This window comes from Zophobas morio, unplaced genomic scaffold, assembly GCF_036711695.1.
Source record: "Zophobas morio isolate AGI-343-1 ecotype UQ-CSIRO unplaced genomic scaffold, CSIRO_AGI_Zmor_V1 ptg000026l, whole genome shotgun sequence".
Taxonomy (NCBI): domain Eukaryota; kingdom Metazoa; phylum Arthropoda; class Insecta; order Coleoptera; family Tenebrionidae; genus Zophobas; species Zophobas morio.
Genome location: NW_026972131.1, coordinates 3888444 through 3901860, shown reverse-complemented (window position 1 = coordinate 3901860; position 13417 = coordinate 3888444). Strand labels below are relative to the sequence as shown.

The following is a 13417-nucleotide window of genomic DNA, read 5'->3' as shown; positions in this document are numbered from 1 at the left end:
TTAAAAACAATATGGAAGTAATGGATTTTGTTGTTCTTCGCTTAATTAAACTAAAAATATACACGATGAAGTATACAACTAATACTACTTGGATCACAAAATTTGTAGTTGCTTTAACGTAGTGAATATAATAATCCAAATAATTAAGAGCACTATTAAAGTTATTAGGGAAATAGTCTTTCGTAAATGCCAAGGGCTGCCGGCCAAGTCCGGTGCTGGATACCTCTGCCTTGCCGTCCTACATACTTCTGGAGAACAAGTTACCACTAAATTTTCGCTAGCTGATGTGCCCCCATTTGTACTTGATACTGATAATTCTATTCCTTTTTCACCTTTCTTGTCACCATCTTTCCTGAAACTCGGATTGTCCATCTAAAAATAAAGAACACTGATGTACACAACTGGCTTACTTGTACACTACAGTTAATTGATCGAAAGAGATAATTTATAATTACACAATTAAACATGATGATTCTTGTCTGTTACACAAATTTTTGTTAAATTTTTGACTTCTTTCACACACGCTGCTCATGATGACAGGTAAATCGACTCACTCGACAGCCACATGGCGAGGAATGGAGTGTGAAATAAAAGTAAACATAGCTTGGCTATCGCTTCGTATAATTTTTTCAATGGAAGTTAAACCTCAGATAAGCGATATCTTATTTCTAGCGGTTGAACACTGTCATTTTACTTGTAAATAAAAATACCAAATTTTGTGGGTTTTATCTTTAAGTGGTTATCAGGGCTGGGATATCACCGACCTGTTTGGTCCCTACTGAACATCAAATATCGATATCATAAAAGAGTGGAAATTCCTATCAGTTTACACATAAACGAATGATGAGTCAAAATTTCTAGAAGAGAACCACAGAGACCACATGGTATTTACAGACTCTGTTTATTAGTTGTACATAACGGATGGCATACATATTAATTGATTTAGATAATTTAGAATTTGCGACAGGTGAGTGTGAAGTGACCAACAGTTGAAAATCATAAGCCAGAAAAATTCGAAAATTCGTCGGCCAAAAAAAAAGAGTACTTGTCTTGTGTCTTAGAAAAATCAGTACGGATAGATTTCAAACAATGGTTGCTTATTATGCAATTAAAATTTCCACAAGTTAAATCTTTATAACATTTTACTCTCGTGTCGCTTCTATCAGTAGTCTTCCAACCGTTCAATTTTAGTCGTCACATTGCACGCATCAGTGATTAAAAGAAAGTTTAAAGAAAGTCATTAGAGTGCACTTAAATATTTTTCTTTTTTTTTATGTACAAGCATTGCAGAGTTTCGGAGTTATCTCTGAGATCCGAGTACATATATTTTTATCAAGATATAATGTAAAATATAATTAAAATAATTTATAATAATTGCAACAATTATTACTGAAGTATTATAAGCAGTTATCATATCGTAATGAATTTTTAAATTTATCATGGGTAGATTTTAAATGGGAAGTGGTGTTTTTATCAACCTGACGTAGTGAGAAATCGAATAAACTAACGAATATTGACAATTTGAAAATAAAACAATACGAAACGTAATTTTTAAAAATTATCTTCTATTTATCTTCTCTATATTTCAATTTTGGAACTTTCAAATACAACATGTTTCAAAATGATAAAACATAAAGAATCGTGAATAATCTTTCATCTTAAAAAAGAGACATTAGGGGACTTCAAAATTTCAAATTCCTAAAAAAACAACAAAATCCATTTTCAAAATTTTTCCAAAAAAAAAAAATCAGGAGGCTCCTAAGATGTTTTCATAAAGGGAAAAAACCCTAGGAATCCCCTAGATATTTCCAAACCTTTTCAAAAACTAAACATAAGGCATCTCGAAAATTTAAAAAATTAGGGCGCCAAAATTTGACAAACACAAGATAAAATACAAAGGTTTCCCGAGATTTTTTAAATTCATAACCTGAATTGATATGACCTGACGAAACATTACTTGATTTGGCCTCACACGACCTGACTTACTCAATTTGACATGACTTAACATGACTTGACGTAATATTCCATGACATGACCTGGCCTGACACGACCTGACCAGACATGACCTGACTGGATATGACTTGTTCTGACATGATGCAATATGTCCAGATCTACCCTGACATGACCTGACTTGACACGTTCTGACCTGACATATTTGGACTAAGCATGACTCACCTTATAATAAATTGATTTTGCTCTACCCGGTGTAACCTGGGTTCATCTGACTTAGTATGTCCGGATCAACTCTGACATAACTTAACTTGTCATGTTTTGACCTGACATAATTTGGACTTCTCTTAAAAGAGTTCTCGTCAGTTCTAACAATTTTTGTTCTTCCGCTTCTTTGACAATTTCTAATATTTACCCACCCTTTGTTTCCTTGGAGGGTATGTCATTTGCCAAAATCACTCTTATCCTAGCAAATACTAGCCCCGCCCACCCACCCTTTCTTTTCTTAGAGTGTATGTAATATGCCAAAAACACTCTTATCTTAATAAGTACTAGTACCGCCTACCCACCCTTTCTTTTCTTAGAGGGTATGTCATTTGTCAAAGTCAGTCTTATCCTAGCAAAAACTAGCTCCGCCCACCCAGCCTTTCTTTTCTTAGAGTGTATGTCATTTGCCAAAGTCAGTCTTATCCTAGCAAATACTAGCACCAGCCACCCACCCTATCTTTTCTTAGAAGATATGTCATTTGCCAAAGTTAGTCTTATCTTAGCAAATATTAACCCCGCCCACCCACCCTTTCTTTTCTTAGAGGATATGTCATTTGCCAAAGTCGGTCTTATCTTAGCAAGTACTAGCCCCGCCCACCCACCCTTTGTTTTCTTAGAAGATATGTCACTTGCCAAAACTAGTTTAATCTTGCCAAGTACTAGTCTCCTATGGCTGGAGATTTTCATCAAGGGAAAGATAGGAGTTGAAGCCATTTCAAAGCTAACTAGATGAAAATTATTTTGAAACACCCTTTACTTTGTCTTTTAAATTTTTCGATTTTTCGACTTTTCGTGGTTTTGATTTTTTACTTATTCGATTTTTCAAAATATTGCGACTTTTTAAATCTTAGATTTTTCGATTAGTCAGTTTTTTGATTTTTCGATTTGTTGATGTTTTTTTGATTCCTCGATTTTTAAAATTTTCGATTTTGAGAATTTTTAAACTTTACATTTTTCACTTTTTTGTTGTTTCGACTTCTCAATCTTTTTAACTGAAAAATCGAAGTATCAAAAGACTGAAAAATTAATTCCGAAAAATTGAAAAATCGAAAAATCTAAAAATGGGAAGACAAAAACTCGAAAGACAGAAATCGAAACAACAAAAGTGAAAAATCTAAAATTTAAACATTCGAAAAATTGAAATTTACAAAATCGAGAAATCGAAACATCAACGAATCGAAAAATCGAAAAATTGAAAAATCGAAAAATGTAAGATTTAAGAAGTCGCAAAATTTTGAAAAATCGAGTAAGTAAAAAATCAAACAAACAGAAAGTCGAAAAATCTAAAAATTTAAAAATCGAAATCTTGAAAAATTACAAAACTTAAGCAGAGAAATCGAAAAATGGGAAAATTAAAAAATCGATTAATTGAGAAATTGGGAAATCGAAAAATTCAAATATTTGGAAACGCCAAAAATTGAAAAACTTAAAAATCGAAATATCAAAAAACTGAAAAATTAATTCCGAAAAATTGAAAAATCAAGAAATTCCAAAAATAAGAAGGCAGAAAATCGAAAGATTGAGAAATCGAAACAATAAACAGTAAAAAATCTAAAATTTAAAAATTCGAAAAATTGAAAATTTACAAAATCGAGAAATCAAAACGTCGACGAATCGAAAATTCAAAAAATTGAAAAATCGAAAAATCTAAGATTTAAGAAGTCGCAAAATTTTGAAATATCGAATAAGTAAAAAAACACCGCCCACCCGCCCTTTGTTTCTTAGAAGATATGTTATTTGCCAAAACCAGTCTAATCTTGCTAGTACTAGTCTCCTATGGCTGGAGATTTTCATCAAGGGAAAGACAGAATATTGCGACTTTATAAATCTTAGATTTTTCGATTTATCAGTTTTTTGATTTTTCGATTTGTTGATGTTTTTTTGATTCCACGATTTTTAAAATTTTCGATTTTGAGAATTTTTAAATTTTACATTTTTCACATTTTTCTTGTTTCGATTTCTCAATCTTTAACTGAAAAATGGAAATATCAAAAAACTGAAAAATTAATTCCGAAAAATTGAAAAATCGAAAAATCTAAAAATGGGAAGACAAAAACTCTAAAGACAGAAATCGAAACAGCAGAAGTGAGCATCAACAAATCGAAAAATGTAAATTTTAAAAAGTTGCAATATTTTGAAAAATCAAAACCACGAAAAGTAGAAGATTCGAAAAATTAGTCGAAGTAAAAGTTCCAAAATTGAAATAGATAGAAGATAAATAGAAGATAATTTTTATATGTTTCATTCCAAGGTTTCGTCTTGTTTTATTTTCGAATTGTCAATATTCGTCTGTTTATTTGATTTCTCACCAAGTCAGGTTGATAAAAAATACCACTCCCCATTTAAAATCTACCCATGATAAATTTAAATATTTCATTTTTTACTGTGTAATCAATTTCTGTAATCAAGCAAGTAAACTGTAGTCCATGTCCATTGTATTCTACCTGAGTGTTTAGGGAATTATGGCAACCCGGATAGAGAAGGCGGAGGAGCTTAATACCCTCGCTGCTGGGTACCGACAATAGTTTTGCGTGCGATAGTACTTACATAGTCATAGTAAAATTAATATATTTATTCTTACAAAAAATTCCATAAATAACGTCCTGCAAATTTTGTAATTTTTGACCCGACCCACTCCCCTATGCCATTTTTGTCTGATCCTCCTCCACTACCCCTATTGTGAGGTCATATTTTGTGAAGTTAATTTTGATTAAAGCAATTTTTTGCGAAAATTTGGATGTTTAGGAGAAAAACTTAAAGCTCGATTGCTTGGTGGAGATGATGGGGCAAACTTTTGTAAGCTTTTTACCATCTTCTTAATATACCTATACAACAATCGGTCTAGTAATTTCGGAGGTTATCTGTCTAATAAAAATTGACACAGAGGACAGACAGACGGAAACGGGAGACCACGTTTTTCGTCCTTTAGAGATCCAGAAAACATGAACGTAGCAAGTCTCCCGATGAACTCAATTACAATATTCCCTTCGCTTACGCTTGAGAAGTAAAAAATAAAAAGTTAGTCACTGCTGTCAGATTCATTCTGACCAATTTTTCAGTGCGTGGATTATTAAAATATGGTGAAGTATCGAAAAGAAAAATGAAACTTTAAAGGCCTATGTTTTCTACATTTGGGCTAGAGGACTTTTAAAATTACTTTTTTTTTTGTTCAATAAGCAGTCCTTAGCAAAGTGTCGTTAGATTTAGTGCGTCATTGCATATGTATCTACGTATTTTTCCCAAATAATGGTGTTGTTGGTAAAATTCCAAAGAAATGCACTGATAATAAAAAAATGCAAAATATTTAAAATCTAAATTTATAGCAAAGTTGAAATGTTTGAGGGCAATTTTCTCGCACTCACTAACATCGAACTTGGTTGGTTTTCCCTGTGCGCCCACGAGATGCAACAAACGAACGCAATTAATTTGTCGATTGGAAGTAGTTACTACTTTTATTAATTTCAAGACCAATAACGTTAGTAATAATAATATAATTAAAAGTTTGAATAAGTGTACAAATGGCCTACCTTTTATGTTAGTGTACCGTTTACTTCAACTAAAAGTCACTCACTTTGAATTTACATGTTAATCGTTTTAAGTTAGTTAACTTTCATATTCACTATTACATTGACGCAGGTAAGGAACGACTGAAGCTGCGGATCACTTCTGGTTTCTGTTTCACTTTCACTGTGGTGCTGAATGTTTTTTCAGTGCATTTATCGATTGTGATTACTAATTAAGAAAGGCAAAGTATTGCATTAAAAATGGAATCGATAACAACATAATTGCGAGCACAATTATTGTTTTGAGCGTTTGCATATTAAAGTGTTGCATTTAGAAATTCTGTTACATAATTTATTTTACATCTAGTACTAGCAAAGTTGGAAGTTTGAAAAACAGTTACAAAATACATTTTCCATATGGGTTGTACACATCTTTTTAATTTTTTTTTAATTTTGTTGAAAATACGCGTTTTGACAGGCACGGAGTATAAATAGTGAATCCTAAGAAATATTTATGGTAAGTTTAGTGGATTCAATCTTTCTTAGCAGATTAAGTAGCAATTTTGTTCCCGATAGAACGACTGAGGCTTGCCGAGGAAGAAAAAGCAGTTTAATCACCTGTTACTTATATTATTTTCTTCAATACCGACATTTCGGAAAGGAGGTAGGTTATTCACGGCCACGGTATTAAGATTACTGTAAAAAAATAAGAATTTTATAATAATGATTCAAAAACGATGATTTTAAAAAAAAATATTGTTACGAAATAAACGCATGACCGACCGACGGCCGGTGCGACGCTTATGGGTTTTTCTAGTATGCGTGTCGACGAACGGTGACTCATCGACGGCCGAGCGGCGGGCGCATAAAGACAAATCTGGAGTCGGTTACCGGAAGTCTTGAAGCGGAGTCGCGATGGATACTCGAGAACGATCTCGATCGGAGAAGTATGGGTTTAAATACTTTAAATAGAGGCGACGGTCGGGAACTGATTATTCAGCCAGTGAGATACTCAAGAGCGTCCAGTGAAATTCGCCGGAATATTTTCTGTAAATATTCGTTGAGTTTTACCTACGCCCGATTAATTATTCGCCCGTTAATCGTAACAATATTGTTACGTTGAGAGGATATTTAAAAATCAGCGTGGATAAAACTCAACAATTTATTTCTCAGTAACTCAAATTGACACGACTAATTGCACAGCGATTAATTCCGGCGTAACTTGACATTTCCTTTCTAGATGCTTCGGGATCGAGGTTTTTCTAAAGTACCCATCGCGACTTCCGCTTCCAGGCTTTTCTTTAACGAATGCCGCCCGGCCGCCGTCACTGATGATGAGTTACCCATCATCGCTGTACATACTAGAACGTCCTCGAGAAAACCCATAGGCGTCGTACCAGGGCGGCGTATGGGTTTATTTAGTAACATTTTCCCCTCCTTAATTCTGATTGTCTTGGTCAGAAACGTCGACGGTGTCACTATTGTCCTTATGTCCTCTCCCGAAAACTACGCCCGCCGGTGTCTGACCTGTTGTATCATGATCGATAAGCCAGTAGGAACAGTGGAGGGTGTTGATCCTAATCTTTCTGATGTTCGGCATGTACGATTGAACCTTTTCATCTGACTGGGTGCAACCGTGTAGTTCGTGTCTTCCGAATCCCTAGGACTTCAATCACCCTTTGGAATAGGTTTGACTCGAAGTTTCTGCCTTGGTCCGAATGTAATTCCATAGGGACCTCAAACCTGCTGACCGAATTGTCAATCAGCATTTTTGCAACCCTTGTGGCTTCTTGGTGAGGTATAGTATAAGCTTCGGGCTATTTGATGAAGCAATCGCTGACAACCATTATGTACTTATTCCCGTTTTCGGTCCCCGGGAAAGGACTTGCTATGTCCACTGCAATTCTTTCGAACGACGAACCGATGATGTATTGTTGCAACGTCCCTCTCGCTCTAGTCCTCGGTCGCTTGACCGCCGCACAAGTTGTACATTTCTTGCACCAGCTCTCGGCGTCTTCTCGGCAAAGTACCTAGTAAAATCTCTCCCTAACTTTAGAAAGCGTCTTGTTGATTCCAAAACGAGCACCAGAACTCCCAGTGTGTATTTCTCGAAGTACTTCCTTAATTCTGGTGGCAGGAACCACCAACTGCATGTTGGTACGAGGGCCACTAAATATATTTTCTAGCTGACTATGAAACAAAAGTCGTACGATTTTGGTGATAATTTTATTTTTCAATATAATCACCCCCTACATCAAGGCACTGGCGCCATTTACTCTCCAATGCTCTTGAAAAAAAAAAATTCTTCCTGATCGTCGAAAAAATGATAAACTACTTCTTTTAGGCACTCATCAGACTTAAAACGACGTCCGCGGAGGTGTTTATTTAACAATCTGAATAAATAAAAGTCAGACGCAGCTAGATCAGAACTATAGGGGGAATGATCCACTCCAACATGGACTCTTGCACAACATGCTGAATTTTAGCCGCCTTATGTCACATTGATGTGTAGAAGAAACACTTCTCTATTGGTCAACATGGGCCGTTTTTCATTAATTGCCTTACGCAAATTTTTTGGAGAGTGATGGTATAGTTGTCTACTGTATGTATTCAATAAGAAGGATGCTCCTAATGTCCCAAAAGGCGATTGCCATCAATTTTCCGACAGATGGTTCCGTTCGTACCCTTTTTGGTGTTGGAAATCCTTTGAAAACCCATTGCTTTGATTCAGAATTTGTTTTAGGGTCCCAGTGGTGTACCCAATTCTCGTCATCGGTCACAATTTCAGACAATAAGTCGCAATTGTCTTCAAATGCTTCCAAATGATTTCGTGAAATTTCCATTTTGCAACATTTCCATAAACTACCACCATATTCTCACGAATTGTCTTTATCTGCTGGCCTTCTTTTGTGGGAAACTTTATAACCCTGCGATCCTCTAATTTTAAGTTGCTCATTTTTCTTTGTGTAACAACTTGTAAAACCGAAATGTATAATCCAAATTAACTCAAATTTTTGGTGCAGGGTTAGAATAAATAGCATTATTTGACATATTAACGACAACGGTGTCAATGGTTTTTTCATAGCTAGGTAGATAATATTTCTAGTTGTCCTCGTATGTTTCCCATCCGGACTCTTCCACACACAGGGAGTCCTACTGAGCCCATAACGCTTTGAAAGACGGTGACTCGTCTGATATTTCCGTCCAAGCTGGTCGTTCTACCCCTCTTCTTTCCATTTGAGCAACGGCCCGATATCCACGTCCTCCCCATGGTCTTTACTAAGCTGAGCTGTAGTCCATTCTTACTCTTCTACGACTGTTGTCCTCCTGCATTTGAACGATGTTTCACGCAGCTCGATCTTGTGGCACAATTTTGAAATGATACTGTTGGAGTCGTTCAAGCCATCTAGCCACTTGTCCTTCGGGATTCTTCATCTGAAGGAACCATGTGAGGGCTGCGTGATCGGTTCTAATCAGGAATTCGCGTCCATAGAGATAATTATGGAAGTATTCAACAGCCCTGAATATCGCCAGAAACTCCTTTCTCGTAGCACAGTAGTTCTTCTCGGATTTCGAGTACTCATGACTTTTTCTTCCTTATCCTGCACCTGTGACAATACAGCACCCATTCCGATGTTGCTCGCGTCTGTGTCCAAAATGAACATCCCGATGACTGAGGATAGGACATAATGCATTCTTTAATCATTTGAAGGCTGCCTCATATTCACGAATCCAATTAAATTGAGACTTCAAATCCGTCAGCCTGTGCAGAGGAGCAGCAATCCCGTTGATAAACCTTCTGTAGTAGGTGCACAATTCCAAGAAACTCCGGACTTCGTGCTTATCTTTTGGTCGTGGCCAATCGCGAATTCCACTGATTTCATTCCGGTAGTCTTGATCCCGTTTGCCGAAACAGTATGCTCCAGAAATTCTACTTCTTTTTAGAAGAGGAGGTATTTCTTCGGATTCAGCTTCAAGTTTGCCTCCTTCATTCGACTAAATACTTCTTCTAGGTTGGTCAAGTGCTCCTCAAATGTCTTTCCCATTACCATGATGTCGTCTAAGTAAACCAAAAATGTTTTCCATGTTAGCCCTCGTAATACCATCTCTATTAGTCTCTCAAAAATAGCCGGAGTTCAAAAGGCATTGCAGTAAATTGATGCAAGCCGTTCCCGGTAGAAAAAGCGGTCTTTTCCTTATCTTGTGGATGAATACCGACTTGTCAATGGTCGTTTTTTTGGTCCAACGTGGAGAACTAGGAGGATCCTGATAATATTATAAGCGCGTCATCTATTCGTGGAAGCGGGTAACTGTCCTTCGTGGTTACATCGTTTAGTCTCCTGTAGTCTACGCAGAATCACATCGACCCGTCCTTTTTGGTAACTAGCATTACAGGCGAGGACCATGGACTGTTTGACTCCTCTATAACGCCTTCGTCCAACATTTTTCGTACCAGTTCTTCGGCTGTCTCTTGTTTTGTCAAAAGGTAGTCTTCGCGGGGCTTGACAGATCGGTTGCGCGTCTTCAGTGTTTATCCGATGTCGCACTATGGTTGTGCGCCCAGAGGACTGTCCAGATGCAAACATTCGATTGTGTTTCTGTAGAAACTCTCTTGCCACTTTTCGCTTTTGTTCGGTTAGATGACCAAGCTCTAGGGCAGAAATTTCAAAGTTGCTTTTAATTTTTTCAACATTGCTATCAGAAAGATCTTCGTTATGAGGAAATATCTTCGTGACTGGTTCACAGACGACAAGAACATCCCCAGTCTTGATATTCATGGCGACGCGTACAGGTATGTCACAATCGGTACTAATTGAAGCATTCGCAATGAGATTCTTCTTGGGGATGTGTGGTGGTTGAATAATGTCTAGAGTAAATCCAGGTTTGAATTCTGCTCTGACTGGAACAATCATTTCTACATTCCTTCTAACTAAAATTAATCCGACGTAAACGGAATTTGTGGAAAGCATTTAAACGTACAGGAACTGATTTTGACTATGCAGCCCACAGAATTTTCTCAAACAAACTATCGATATATCCTCGATTATCCGAGAAGGTAGATCAAAGCACGAGCAACGAATTTCCAGTCACAAGAATCCCAAAGTTTTTTACAAATAAATATACTTATATGGACACGATTAACGGGCCCAGTCAAAACACCTAGTTAGGATAAAGGACGAGAATGGTCATCTTCTTGATAACTATCAGGCTGTTGCCAATATGTTTGCTGATAATTTTTCTAAGGTTTTTTCAAACGAACCATCTATTGGCAATTTAACAATTAACACCCTGGCCTGTTTTGATTCTCTTACTTCAATACACTTCTTGGAAAACATCATTCTCCGGAAACTAAATAAGTTGCTCATTTACTTCAGGTTTAATTGCTTCAGATTGGAAAAATGCACTTGTCAGGCCAGTTTATAAGAAAGGGGATAAATTTGACCCAGGGAATTATCGTCCGGTTAGTCTTACGTCGATAGTTGTAAAAGTGATGGAATCAGTTATATATGACAACATGATAACATTTTTCATAGAACACCATACAACACCTTTGCAACAACACGGGTTTATTCCTGGAAAATCAATTATCACTAGCTTACTCTGCTGTCTTTCGGATTGGACAAAACAATTTGATTTGGATCGTCTTTGGACGTTGTGTACCTGGATTTTTCCAAGGCATTTGATCGAGTTCCTGTTCGTCGTCTTTTGCTCAAACTTGAGCATTGCGGCATTAAAGGTGGTCTTCTAAAGTGGACTGAAGGTTTTCTTTCTGATCGTACTTTTCAAGTGAAAATTGGTAATTCAACTAGTTCTCCCGTTTCGGTTTTAAGTGGAGTGCCGCAGGGATCAGTACTGGGTCCGCTGCTTTTTTCAGTCTATGGTTCCGACATTGTAAACGGATTAAAATCGTCATATATGATGTTTGCGGATGACATGAAGCAGCGAAAATTATGATGAGTTGGCAACTGATATTATGACGGCTAACAAGTGGTCTAAAGAGTGGCCGATACCTGTAAATCGTAAAAAAAGTGTCATCTTGTATATAGGTAAGTATAATCCCAGGTAGAACTATCATATCGACAATAAACAACTTGACAAATCCTCGTATGTTAGAGACTTAGGGGTACTAATAACTATAGATCTCTCATGGTCTGAACTTGTATCCATCTTTTCGTCCATTATTGCCGTTCTTGCGCCTATTTCTTCTTTCATTTCTGTATTTCTTGCGTCCATCTTCGCAGTTTGAGTTCTAGTCGCCACAGGCATCAATGTTCAGAATTCTTGTCGAAACTGCCCGTAAAGTCAATTATTAATCTTGAATCTCGCTTCTAACACCAGTGTTACGTTGATCGGTGATTAAAAATCGGCGTGGGAAAACTCGACAATTTATTTCTTAGTAACTCAAATCCACACGACTAATTGCACAGTGATTATGTATAAATAATTCCGGCGCAATTTGATTGGATTCTCTGTTTACTGAACTTGACTCGTTGGCTGAATTATCCTTGTTCCCGAAAGTGGCCTCTATTTAAACCCATACTTCCTTTCTAGATGTTTCGCGATCGAGGTCTTTCTAGAGTACCCAGCGCGAGTTCCACTTTCAGGCTTTTCTTTAGCGAACGCCACCCGTAGGCCGTCACCGACGATGAGTCACCCATCATTGTTGTGCATAGTAGAAAGCTCTCGACGACCCATGGACGTCATATCGGGGTGGCAGCAAAAAACTTATGTACCCTTGGCAGATTTTATTTCAAGGCAGTGAAATGGGACTTTGTATTTATCAATTGAGCTATGCAATGTCCCGTGTTTTAGACGTTTGAACGAAAAAAAAAAGCACTTATTAGTTTACAAAAATAAGGCATTAAATTCAGTGTAAACACGTCGGTAATGGAAAAACCCATTTAAATTAAAGTTATTATTAGAACATGATTTGGGAAACTCGGTATGCATTTACAACTTGTAAACTTAGTTATTTCTCCATGACATTACAAAATGCAGATCAGTGTTGTTATTTTAACCACGTTTATCTTAGCAGCAATAAAAGTCTTTAACCATTTCGTTCTGTGTTTCTTAAGACGTCAGGCATTGCAAACATGAAGTGGGCTTTAAAGATAGGTACCTATCTAACATTTGGTGCCACGTATTCAACTATATTTTTAATGCCTGGTTAACACTCATGCCACTTTGTAGATGTAAACCTGTTTTACAACCAACTTGCGTTACACTTATATTTGAAAATAGCTGCCGGAAAATGGAATAACATATTACATAATTTAATACCTGTGGTAGATTTCTCCTCAAAAATGAAAAGTAAACACACAGCACCGTTATCGTACAACAATTCACCTTAGATTATTTTGCGTTACAGTAAAATATATTACAATTTTACACCATACTTTGAAGGCCACCGCAATTATTTTAGTCACGAACAAAATATTATTCAGTCATACCGAAATTGTATAAATACCTGTTTGCCTTATCACACATGAATTACACTCGTGTAACCATCACCAACAACCATTAGTGCCACTAATCCACATTATGTACCAGCTTTTTAGCAAGTCGTAAATTGTCACGTTACGGGAATGATTTATGCAGGTTATCTATTCTCTATATAAAAGATTTTATACGATGTTACGGCAATCTAACACTTACTTACACTAAATTGCCTCAGTCGCGAATACGCACGATAATTT

The 13417-nt window shown here is 36.6% G+C and overlaps 1 protein-coding gene across 1 annotated transcript in view; it reads left to right on the top strand.

Moving 5' to 3' along the window:
* Window positions 1-13417, top strand: part of LOC135136018 (nose resistant to fluoxetine protein 6-like) — a 37685-nt gene that overhangs the window by 1468 nt on the left and 22800 nt on the right. The gene's annotated exons all lie outside the window — the stretch shown is intronic.